Source organism: Balaenoptera ricei, chromosome 8 (assembly GCF_028023285.1).
Source record: "Balaenoptera ricei isolate mBalRic1 chromosome 8, mBalRic1.hap2, whole genome shotgun sequence".
NCBI lineage: Eukaryota > Metazoa > Chordata > Mammalia > Artiodactyla > Balaenopteridae > Balaenoptera > Balaenoptera ricei.
In genome coordinates this window covers 56,924,130-56,937,057 of record NC_082646.1, presented here as the reverse complement: position 1 = coordinate 56,937,057, position 12,928 = coordinate 56,924,130, and the positions used below count along the sequence as shown (strand labels likewise).

Sequence of the window (12,928 nt, the reverse complement as noted above, 5' to 3'; positions counted from 1 at the left end):
AATCCTTTACACTTAACTAACTGTCTGTCTGTCTGTCTGTCTGTCTGTCTATCTATCTATCTATCTATCTATCTATCTATCTATCTACACCAGGTCTTAGTGGTGGCATGTGGGATCTTCACTGCTGCATGTGGGATCTTTAGTTGAGGCACATGGGATCTTTTTTTTTTTAGTTGCGGCATGCGAATCTTTAGTTGTGCCATGTGGGATCTAGTTCCCTGAGCAGGGATGGAACCCAGGCCCCCTGCATTGGGAGCGCAGAGTCTTAGCCACTGGTCCACCAGGGAAGTCCCTACACTTAACTCTTTACATGAATACAGACAGCCTTTTCATATTTATCCTCGTTTTATCCTCCAATCTGATTTATGTACCTCTCATCTGTGTTCTTGAGGATATCTTCATTTTAGCATTTGTCATCATTTTCTAACTATTTTCATCTTGTGTCACCCTACAGACTACCGAGAACTCCTTGAAAGCAGGGCCTTGCCTTTCTTTTTTTGACTTGGCGTTCCCTTTGCCTAGCATAGTATCTGACATATACAGAGGGCATTCATCCCAACATTTGTTGGGTACATCCCATGAGTTATAAGGAGAGCCAGCTGGGTCAGTCAGGCTCTTTTAAAGGCCACGGGGAAATATGGAAGATTTCCCAAAGAGACATCTGATCCAAAACATATTCTATGGAAGTGACCCTGCACTTGGAAGGAATCAGTTAGGTGCAGAGGGACCTGTTTGTGTTTCCTCATTTAGCTTTTATCCTGACATACTGCAACCCAAAATACCTTCTAGATGAAACTAGTGTGGTATATACTGTAGGTTGGCTCACTCCACTTCCACCCCCCTCCCCTTCTAGTTGGAAACAGTGGAAAACTAAAAAATCCAGATTTGCTTGCAGTTAATCTACCAATTATGTGCATTCACACAAGACAGGTAAGCTGGAAGTGAGGTGAAGACCATTTTCCTGCTCTCGGGGCTGTTTCTTGTTTCTTCTGGCAAGCAAATATGTAGCTATGAAAGGGTTTATGCAGCTGAGGCATTTTCCAGCTTCCTGAGTGCCACGGGGCATTTGCAGTAGTAGCTTCTCAAGTCTGACCTCCTAAGTGCTAGAACACAGCTATGGAGTGGGGGGGGGTGAGTTAACTGATCACTTCAGTGGTATTCTGGGGGTGGGGAGGGAGTAAGTATCATTCGTGGAACATACAGCTTTAGTTTTTCCTACCATTTGGTAAGCATTTAATCCCTTGTATTAAATTCCTTCCTGTTCAAAGTATCTGGAGTGGTTTCCATCCCTTGCACTTATCCCTGGGTATAAAAATCAAGAAATAAGTTTGAGTGACTAAGGGCAGGCCCTTGTGGATGGGAAAGGGGTTGCATTTCTGAGTTTTTCACAAAGAGTACCTATTCAAGTAATTGTTGAACCCTACCTTGTGCCAAACACTGGGCTAGTGGCTGGCCTCAAGAGACAGGGGTTTGCTTTAGATGGAAGAGCTAAGCTACCATGTGAAAGAAGAGGTCACAGTGATGGATGTTTGAGAGAAGGAGGGAATGGTCAGAATGAGAGGCCAGGTGAACTGGGTGGCTTTAGAGGAGAGAGAAAATGCTTATGCTCAGACCTCAAACCAAATTACTAAAAAGTTTAGCATTTTATGCATAGCATATTCATCTCCATTATCTCCGTTAACACCCCTTACGACCCCCACCCCTTTTTTTGGGGTTAACATTTGAGTGTTTCCTATGTGGCAGGAACTCACATACATTTTCTCATTTAAACTCTGTAACACCCTACGAAGAGGGAGCTATTATTAGCTCCCTGACTTGCCTGAGGTCTCACAGTTATTAAGGAGCAGAGCCAGCACTCAAACTCATATCTTTTGATCCGAATCCTACATTCTTAAGGGATCACAAAGCCAGAATTTCAGCTCCTCAGAAGACATAACATGTTTAGAAACTAACATTGTACAAATATGAGGAATTGTTATCCTTATCACAGAAAACATCTTTCTCCAAGTTTGAGGTCTTCAAGGTAAGCGGAGCGGTGTCCATGCTGTTTGGGTCCTGGAAAGGGATTAGAGAGGTCTAGGCTGGCTCAAATCAGGCCACGCCTAGACCTGATTTGTTTTAATCAGGACAAAGCGGGTGAGGGGCAGAGAAGGAAAACCAGTTGCTGCCACACATGCCTCCTCCCTAAGGCAGCCCTTTATCTCCTACTCCACTGTTTACAGCTCCGAGGACACCATCCAGACCTAGCAGATGAAAGTATCCACTGGGAAGGGGAAAAAGCACACATGTCTCCTCCTCATACAAAGGGACATTTGTGCCAGGCGGTCTAAGAGGCTGACACACACCAAGGGTTTGCCCCTCCTCCCTTCACCCCTAGAAACAGACAAGAAAGGCAGCTTTCTGGTGTCCACAAAGCAGGGAGGCTGTGTCAGGGAAGAGAACACACACTCTCCAAAACTGCTGACTTGATTCATCCCCAGCGGACACAAGGCGGAGAGGAAGACTTCAGGAAACGGGCAGATTATGTCCAAGAAAAGATTTCCTGCAAGCAGTTAACGGGAAACTTACATGAAAAGCGGGGACTAAAAATACACAGGCTATTGGAAGCTAGTGGCGAGGGCCCCAGGACCCTTAGTTCTTCGAGAAGTGTCTGAGGAAGCTACCGGCTTGGAACTCTGCCCACACCCCCACCCCCCGCCGCCCCACCCCCCGCCGCCCCCAACACACACACAACCAACCTAGTGAGACCAACTTAGCATTGGCTTTATTCCCTAGAGAAGCTCATCAGGCACCTGGTGTGATTTAAACTTCAATGTAACATTTATCAAATCCTCACTGTGTTCTAGGCACTCTATTCATATAAGTCATTACAGCACAGAAGGCAAGGGCCCTAGAGCCTTATACACAGAGCTTGACGCAAATGATGAGAGAAGCGGATAGGTAGTATAAATGATATCCTATGTCTACGTGAATTTCGATGATCAAGGGATAAACCTCACAATTTAAGACTTAGGAAGATTTAAAGGGTTGGAAAACCTGCATAGAGGTGGCTATGGAATGCAGGAGATTTATTTGCACTTGAAGATCTTTGTAATGACAAATCAGAGCTTGGCTTGAACAGTGAGGAAACTAAAACGCAACTTGAGGAGACCAAAAATTAGCTATTAGGGAGTATTGTTTGTTTCATTTTGAGACAGAACTTTTCCGTAGATGTTTAAAGGCAGAAGCAGGCCCATGGAGTTCTCCCCGTGCCCTAGGGCCTGAGCAGAAATTTGAAGATGGAGTTTGTTTTCAGAGCGTTCTCTTTCCCCTTCTCTTATACTTCTAGAAGCCTAATTTTGCCAACTATTTATTGAGCCCCAACAGTAGAGTACCCCCTACAGCACTGAACAACAACAGATCAAGAATCTCACAGTTTAAAAGTTAAAACACGTTCTACAAATACCAGAGGGAGGAGGGCAGTGCTGGGCTGCCTAGGACCCTGGCATCACTTTTGAAGGGCTTATCACCCTGCTGCCCCATTAATACACTCCTCCTAATTGAGCAATTTATAAGTCCTCATACCCAGAAATTTCGGGCCCCAATTACAAAAGGAAAATCTTATCACCAGTCATCCTTCAAACACACAAACACATACACTAAGTTTTTCTTCCAGGTTTATAATAAATAATTTGAGGCCAGAAATCTTTCAGTGTCATATTTTTATACCTAATGGGAGCCAGATGTGAAGGTACATTGGAAAACAAAACGTAGGTGGTCCTATGTGATTAGCATCTAGGGAGGCTGGGCTGGGAGAACAGAAAGTTGTTTTTGTTTTATTTTTTTAAACCAAGGATGATCTAAGACTTCTTTTGTTGTAAAATCCCCTGGATGCCTTTGTGGTTGCTGCATTCAAGGCAGCTGAGCACTCCTTCTTTCCTAAATGCTGCTCCCAAATCCTTTGGATTATCTGACACTACAATTTCCTTCATCTCTGTGCTCCTTTTCAGTCTTATGGGGATCCTTTTCAGATCTATGATCCACAGGATTTCATCCTTAACTTCCTCTTCTTTTACTCTCTATACCCCTTGGTAGTTTAGATTCCTCTCATCGCACAGAGTTCTCCTAGACTTACCTCTCCAGACTATACTTAAGGAGCTATTGGGCAGCCATGAGTAGAATTGACACCTTCACCTCCGTTTGATACCTTCTTCCAATTCTCTGTATCAGAAGGAAAGGGAAATAATTAACTGGCACCCCAAATCTCCTAAGCCTTGGTGAACTGCTTTATTATGTAAATAGATAATGAGGATTCTGTGTTTTGTCTATGTACGTCTGCACATTAAGTTTATTTTATAACTTGGAAGTACAGGTACTGCAGCTGTCATTTCATTTGCTATATCTAAACAACAAGCATCATCAAACAGTGAAAACTGGACGGGAATAAAAAAATATGGGAAAATCAAGTGGCCAAAGGGTACGAGGAACATAATGTTAGGAAATTCTTGGTTTTTGTACCATCAGAAACAAAACAAACAACAAGTTGGATCAGTGACTTACACAAATTAAACTAAAATATGTTAGCAACTACTTTCTATTTCTAAAATCAGAGTCATGGTAAAGAGAAGAGAGCCATTGGATTCAACTGCTCAGGAATCTGGCTGTGATTACTCTGGCATCACTTCTGAAGACTATAGCACTAGCCGAGAACAATGCTGAAAGAATACTGGGCTGGGCAATGGGGTTCTCCAACTAGCTTTGCTACTAAATACTCCTTGCTAAACATTCACTTAATATTTTTAACTTCCAAGATCCTTACACATTCTTAGCATTTGGTCTCAGCAAAAGATCAGATAATGATTCATACATCACTGTAGATTTCAGTCAATGGGTTTGACTTCCTTACCCAAAACCATTTGCCTCTTACATCAACTCTCCAAAAAGACGTAAGGACAGTGGTGGAGGATGCAAAAGGCACCAAAGCAGCTAAACTTCTCCTTTTGGCTGCAGTCTCACAGATGGCAGTGAGGGGGCAGGGCCCTAAGAGAAAGTAGGCCAAAATTCCTCATAGCCAAGTCAGAGTCAAGGCTTAGTTAAGAAGAGGCTGGAGAGTCATAACATGATAAACTGGAGAGGAATGGTATGCTTCCTCCCCTGGCAATCCATACTGCTCTCTTAGGAGAAAAAGAGCAAAAAGCGAGAGGCAAGTTGGAGAAAGAATGGTGGAGGTTTGAGCAAAAGAAGATAAAATTCTTCCCCCACAGAAAAGCATAATTCTAATCATTTCCCATCCCTACACTATATCAAATCCAGCTAATGGTGAGAAATAGAAAATGTTCTGTCAATAAATGAACAGTAATCGAGTTCCTCCCTACATTCCAGAGGGCACATTCTATGCAAACCTTGAAATTAAGGAGCTCAAGACCTAGCTAAGAAGCCATGTGTATTTTAAAAATATAAGTAGCAAGTAAACAGTATAAGTCGTAAGTGACATTAGGAGTTTAGAGCAGTGCTTTAAACTGCTGTGCTTCTGGGTGGTCTAGGAAGGCTTTGTAAAGCGACAGACCTGGAGCTGGGACAGGTCAATGTGAAGGCTTGAACTATGCTGTCCTTCCTGGTTGACCTTTCTTCTTTGGATCAATCTTCAAGGAACTTCTAAATATGCAATAACAACAATAACCACCAACAAACTCCTTACACGAGTAAGTAAAAGTACTTTGTAAAATGTAAAATGTTAAATATCATATCACTTGAATCTTCAGAAGAGCACGTCACCATCATCATCATAACAGCATTTAACACATGCAAACTATTATACAGAGGATAGAGAAACAAGGTCCTATTGTAGCACAGGGAACTATATTCACTATCCTGTGATAAACCATCATGGAAAAGAATATGAAAAAGTGTATTTATGTGTATAACTGAATCACTTTGCTGTACAGCAGAAATGAACACAACAGTGTAAACCAACTATACTTCAATAAAATTTTAAAAAATAACACCATTTAACATTAACTGAATGTTAATTCAGTTAACTAACATTTAACATTAACTGAATGTTAATTCAACGGGCACTGCACTGTTGACTGGAAAACATAATACCCATTTACAGTCTCTGTCTTCTTTCATTACAGAGTCTAGAAAAGCAGGACGTTTGTTTGCTTTCCTAGGCTTCCTTCTAACTGTATGTATCTATGTGTCACAATTCTGGACAATTAGACGTAAGGAGATATCTGCTGAGGGCTCCTGAGAAAGCTTTTGACTTTCTTGCTACCATGAGGTTGAAAGCCAACACATTATGGATGGCTGAATGGGAAGATATACAGAATAAACACCCTTGATCACAACACTGAGTCTCTAAACCAAAGGCAGCAACTGCTTATTCTAGACTTATAATGTGATAATGTCATTTAAACCACTATCAGTCAGCTTAATGAATTGAAAATATTCCTGACATAAATACTTACCATGTGCTTAGCCAAGGATATAGAGTAGGTAGGTGACAGAAACAGAATTCAAGCCCATGTCTGACAGACCCAAAGCCCTGACTCTTTTTTTTTTTTTTCTAAACATCTTTATTGGAGTATAATTGCTTTACAATGTTGTATTAGTTTCTGCTGTATAACAAAGTGAATCAGCTATATGTACACATATATCCCCATATCCCCTCCCTCTTGCGTCTCCCTCCCACCCTCTCTATCCCACCCCTCTAGGTGGTCACAAAGCACTGATCTGATCTCCCTGTGCTATATAGCTGCTTCCCACTAGCTATCTATTTTACATTTGGTAGTGTATATATGTCAGTGCTACTCTCTCACTTCGTCCCAGCTTACCCTTCCCCCTCTCCGTGTCCTCAAGTCCATTCTTTATGTCTGTGTCTTTATTCCTGTCCTGTCCCTAGGTTCATCAGAACCTTTTTTTTTTTTTAGATTCCATATATATATATTATCATATGGTATTTGTTTTTCTCTTTCTGACTTACTTCACTCTGTATGACAGACTCTAGGTCCATTCACTTCACTACAAATAACTCAATTTTGTTTCTTTTTTATGGCTGAGTAATATTCCATTGTATATATGTGCCACATCTTCTTTATCCATTCATCTGTCGATGGACACTTAGGGTGCTTCCATGTCCTGGCTATTGTAAATAGTCAAAGCCCTGACTCTTAACCACTACATTAAGAAGGGTGTATGCAGTGTTATGAAAACTTGGGTCTCCTAATGACCAATCCTATGTTTGTTTTGGTTGGAGGGATTAGTCATCCTATGATGGTCACAACCATTCTCACCATAAAACTTTATATTCTGGGTACATCTTAATAATATGTTCCAAAGAACAATGACACTAATTTCATAGGGGCAAAGGGATTCAACTTATTGATTTATTATCAGTTATCTTCTCCCGATTCCCTTCTTGACAAGTCTATGACCCTCTTCTTTCACTCTGAATTTCTTTCACATTTGAAAACCAGAAAAACTTAACATTTACCTGCAGAAATTTTCCATTTTCTCTTTCTGTTTTTCTGCACCCATTTGGACCTTCAAGATGGCCACAAATGAGTTCTGCCCTTGTTTTTTATACAATAGACAAGTATCATTTCAACAAACTAGGTATCTTATAACACTTAAAAATAAACAGCAGACTGTTTCTGGAGGGTCACTTACCCCCTTACAATAGAGCAAACTGGAATATCATTCAGAAATATTTCAAAGCCTAAAACAACACTGAGCTGAGGGTGACAGTGATCAGCTGTTGGCAGCTGTTTGGGTTTTCATGGCTTTACTCTCAAGTGAAATATACTCCCCCCCTGTGATTATGACTGGCCATTACATAGGAGGATTAATGGGGCTGCTTTGGGCTGTCATGGAAAGCTTAAGATATGTTCTTTATGTGGATTCCTAAGAGCAGACATCCTCTCTGCAAAGCTGATAGGTCACCTTCCTCAACCAATTAGCTAATTGTCTGAAATCACTCCTCACAGATCAAGAAGCACTGTCTTGTGAATGAACTCAGTTCATGCAAAAAGCAAGAGCCTTTTGTTTCCTTTTGAAGACCCTATTCAACTCTAAGGTCCTTTCCATCTACAAAATTCTAAATTCTACAAATGTGAACAACCAGCTCCAATGAATGAATCCTTCCGGCTTTATGGCGAATGAGTGCTTTTTTGACTACGGGTTTTTTTGTTTTTTTTTTTAAAGAAAAAATTGTTTTTTTAAATGTAGCTTCCTGACTGTACCAGGTGTGAAATGGTAAATCAAAGAACAAGCAGTGGTGTTGGGCATCCTTTGTTGTTTCCCTCGAATCTTGCCAGACTTATGTCATCCTGGATGTTTTCTATTCTGCTGACCAAGCCAGGTCTTCCCAGAAAATCTACAGACTGACTGCTCAATTCTAATCAAAACATAGTATCAAATTCTAAAAGTTCAGGGCTACCTGGAAGATTGGTAGCTGGCTCTCACTACATAAAGAAGAGTGAGTGGCCCCTTTTTTGTGGCTAATACTAGGAACTGGAAACAACCTCCATCTCTGGCCTACTGGGAGAAGATGGGCTGAGAATCAATCACCTTGCATTGAGTGACAACACACCCTTATTTACACTATTTGCATACTATCTCTCACTGACCCTTATTTCCCTGCTTCCAAATACGGTGCTATTATTTTATTCAGGTACCTACCCTTCCCTGTGCCATTTCCCCTACTACTTAGATCTGTTTCTTCAAAAGTCTAAAATCCCACAAGCAAAGCATAGAAAAAAAGGGAAAGCCCAAATCTCTTGCAACTGAGAATACTGGGAAAACTTTACTGGTGATGTAATATAAGAGCTAAATTAAGGATGGACAGAATTTTAATAAGTAGAGATGGGGGAAGGAGTAAAAGGAAGTTCCCCAGGAAAGGGAGAATGGAAAGAGTACATGTCATGTAATAGATACCATGCTTTCACATAAATTCTCATCTATACCTTATAATAGACAATGCTGGAAAAGGCAGGTAATATGATTCTCTCAAAGCCTTTCGACAGTTTAAGACATTTGACCCAGGTTACAGAGCGAATAAGAAGTGAATCAAGGTCTCAAACCCAGATCTAGCTCCAAATCCTCTCTTTCCCCCACCACACTGATGAGCAATGGCATGGAGGCGGGAAAGGACAAGGTTCATTTAGGGAATGGGAACTCAGCCAATACAGTAGGCAAGGGTGTAGCAGTTTCTGAGTATATGCTCTTTGGGAGTCACCATTTAAAGAAAAGAGTCCCAAGAGACAGACCCCACTAGTGCTATTAGGTGTAACCACAGTGAAATTGTTGAGCATTTTGACAAGATAAATCAGAATAGATAGTATGTCATATCTTTTAAGAAACCATCAGTAGTCCTAGAGCTGATGACCCTCGTTCAGGACCACGATGGTTGCTTCTTTCATCATCTCCATTTGGCAGCATATTCAAATTGAACCTAAATACTATTTGAGCCTTGATCCCACTGTGTACTAGTGATCCAGCTCATATACAGAAGGCAGTGATTATTCAAAGGGACTACATGGGCATCTCCTGACATACCTGCATTTTGAATACATATATGGATTCCCCCCAAATATCTCATGGTATTTTTCCATTTACCAACATTATCCCTCTTCCTATTTCTCTATTCACAGGCTCCAAAATAAGGCCTAAACCATAGCAGTTGCTTACTAAAAGTTTACTGAAAAAATGATACATAATAGACATTCAATAAATGTCGAGTGAATAAATGAACTGGATGTTTCTGTTAGAAGTGGATGAGAGATGTTAAGCCATAGACTCAAGGTTAGAGTATTGGGGTACAATGTAAAGTAAGATGGTAAATACAAGCTAGAGCCACCAGACAGGCTGGAGGGTCTGGTGAAAGCCAAGCACAGGAGTTTGACTTCATTTTATAGGCACCAAAAAAGAGAATCCTGAATGTTGCTGAGGATAAAAAAATCTTGGGCATGATGGTAGGGAGGGAGGGGGGTGGTATACCCCAAAATGATTCTAGATTTTCAGTTAACAGCCTGAAGGTACCAAACAACTGTTGAGAAGACAGTGAACCCCCTGAAGGGAGAGGGCCAGAAAGATGTATAGAAAGCAGAATCCTTGTCCTTGTTTCACAAAGTTCCTCACCTTTTCCTGATGATAGCAAAGGTCTAATTCCCTCACTATTCTCTCTCTATTGCCACCTTACCCGTTGTCTCAGTTATTCTTCTCTTCAGGAATCCTCTGACCACTCCTCAAAATTCCTGATGCAAGTTATTTGATTGGGTAAGTGTAATGTGTCATAGCCTCAGAACTGTTTAAAATGCCTCAGAATTTCCAACCTCTGTGGGAGAGAAAGGCCAGTGTAAATATATCGTGTTCTCGTCCCTGTGGACAAGACAAACTTCGCCTACTCAGTTCTGGTCAGAGCCAAAACTCAGTGAAATGATTTCTTTCCGCCTACCCTACTAAAGCACAGCAAAAATAAATATAAGGAGTACCTCACTATGTGGCCCATGCAAGTAAGTATACTCAGAGAAATAAAAATGTCTACCTACATTTTGTTTTCCTTGCCTTCTGCCTATACTCTAGTGAACGCTATTAACTGATTTGCCCAGAACTCACCCCTGTGCCTTTGCTCAAGCTCATCCTCACACCTGTACCCACACCTCACTCTCTGATTGTGTTGAAATAATGCTCCTCCTTTACGGACTTCTCTGGTGGTCCAGTGGTTAAGACTCTGCCTTTCCAATGCAGGAGGCATGGGTCTGATCCCTGGTCAGGGAACTACGAAATTATGCTCCTCCTTCAAGGCTACCTTGAATGCCACCTCCTCTATGCTGTTTTCTTTTATCTTTTAAATGAAATGCAAAGCCTTCCACATTTAAACCCCTTTAACACCTTATCTATTACAGAAAGACTTGTGAGATAGTTTCTCATGAATACTTCTCAACTCCAGTTCTAGTCCCTTCATAAGACATTAGTTTTGAGGCCAGGGGCTATGTCATTTGGACATTCCCCATCGTTCCCAGTGCAGCATCTGTACTTAGTACAAGTAGGAGGCTATCAAATACTTGCTGAAATAAACTAATGAAATTATTACTTTCAATGAGCTTTCATACACATTACTTCAGGGCATGATTATCCCTATTTTACAAATAGGAAAATGAAGGCTCAAAAAGTTAAGTGTTTCAGAAAACAGACCATGCTTTCCACAGAAGCTGAGATAAAAGGCCCACACAGAGGATACAGATTGAATCTGGGCACTTCTTGGATAACTGCTCCCATCTTTTATTGAATAACCCACTGAGAACATAAACTGGTACTTTTGGGGGAATAAATCTGTTGACATGTATATCAAGAGTCATAAAGAAATTCATATAACCTGAACCAGTACGTCTATTTCCAGAAATCCATCTTAAGAAAATATCTAGAGATGTGGACAGACTTATGCATGAAGATGACCACTGTACTATTGTTCAAAATAATGATAAAATCTGTAAAATCTTCTGTTTTCCAATTGACAGACTGAAAATAAGTTTGTATCTCTTTCTTCCCAAACCCCAAAGATGTGAGAAAGTAGTACAAAGGGATTAAATTAATACCTGTGGTTAGGGTGGGGAAAGAGAAATAAAGGGAGAAAAGAACCAGACCAGAAATTTTTTTTTTTTTTTAAACATCTTTATTGAAGTATAATTGCCTTACAATAGTGTGTTAGCTTCTGCTTTATAACAAAGTGAATCAGTTATACATATACAATATGTTCCCATTTCTCTTCCCTCTTGCATCTCCCTCCCTCCCACCCTCCCCATCCCACCCCTCTAGGTGGTCACAAAGCACCGAGCTGATCTCCCTGTGCTATGCGGCTGCTTCCCACTAGCTATCTATTTTACATTTGGTAGTGTATATATGCCCATGACACTCTCTTACCCTGTCACATCTCACCCCACCCCCTCCCCATATCCTCAAGTCCATTCTCTAGTAGGTCTGTGTCTTTATTCCCATCTTGCCACTAGGTTCTTCATGGCCTTTTTTTTTTTTTTTTTTTTTCCTTAGATTCCGTATATATGTGTTAGCATACTGTATTTGTTTTTGTCTTTCTGACTTACTTCACTCTGTATGACAGACTCTAACTCCATCCACCTCATTACAAATACCTCCATTTCATTTCTTTTTATGGCTGAGTAATATTCCATTGTATATATGTGCCACATCTTCTTTACCCATTCGTCTGTCGATGGACATTTAGGTTGCTTCCAGGTCCTGGCTATTGTAAATAGAGCTGCAATGAACATTGTGGTACATGACACTTTTTGACCTATGGTTTTCTCAGGGTATATGCCCAGTAGTGGGATTGCTGGGTCGTATGGTAGTTCTATTTGTAGTTTTTTAAGGAACCTCCATACTGTTCTCCATAGTGGCTGTATCAATTTACATTCCCACCAACAGTGCAAGAGTGTTCCCTTTCCTCCACACCCTCTCCAGCATTTATTGTTTCTAGATTTTTTGATGATGGCCATTCTGACTGGTGTGAGATGATATCTCATTGTAGTTTTGATTTGCATTTCTCTAATGATTAATGATGTTGAGCATTCTTTCATGTGTCTGTAGGCCATCTGTATATCTTCTTTGGAGAAATGTCTATTTAGGTCTTCTGCCCATTTTTGGATTGGGTTGTTCGTTTTTTTGTTATTGAGCTGCATGAGCTGCTTGTAAATCTTGGAGATTAATCCTTTGTCAGTTGCTTCATTTGCAAATATTTTCTCCCATTCTAAGGGTTGTCTTTTGGTCTTGTTTATGGTTTCCTTTGCTGTGCAAAAGCTTTTAAGTTTCATTAGGTCCCATTTGTTTATTTGTGTTCTTATTTCCATTTCTCTGGGAGCTGGGTCAAAAAGAATCTTGCTGTGATGTATGTCATAGAGTGTTCTGCCTATGTTTTCCTCTAAGAGTTTGATAG

At 40.7% G+C, this 12,928-nt stretch overlaps 1 protein-coding gene across 3 annotated transcripts in view; it reads right to left on the bottom strand.

Annotated features, from left to right (window-relative positions):
• Nucleotides 1–12,928, bottom strand: part of GAB2 (GRB2 associated binding protein 2) — a 179,792-nt gene that overhangs the window by 101,388 nt on the left and 65,476 nt on the right. The window lies entirely within an intron of this gene.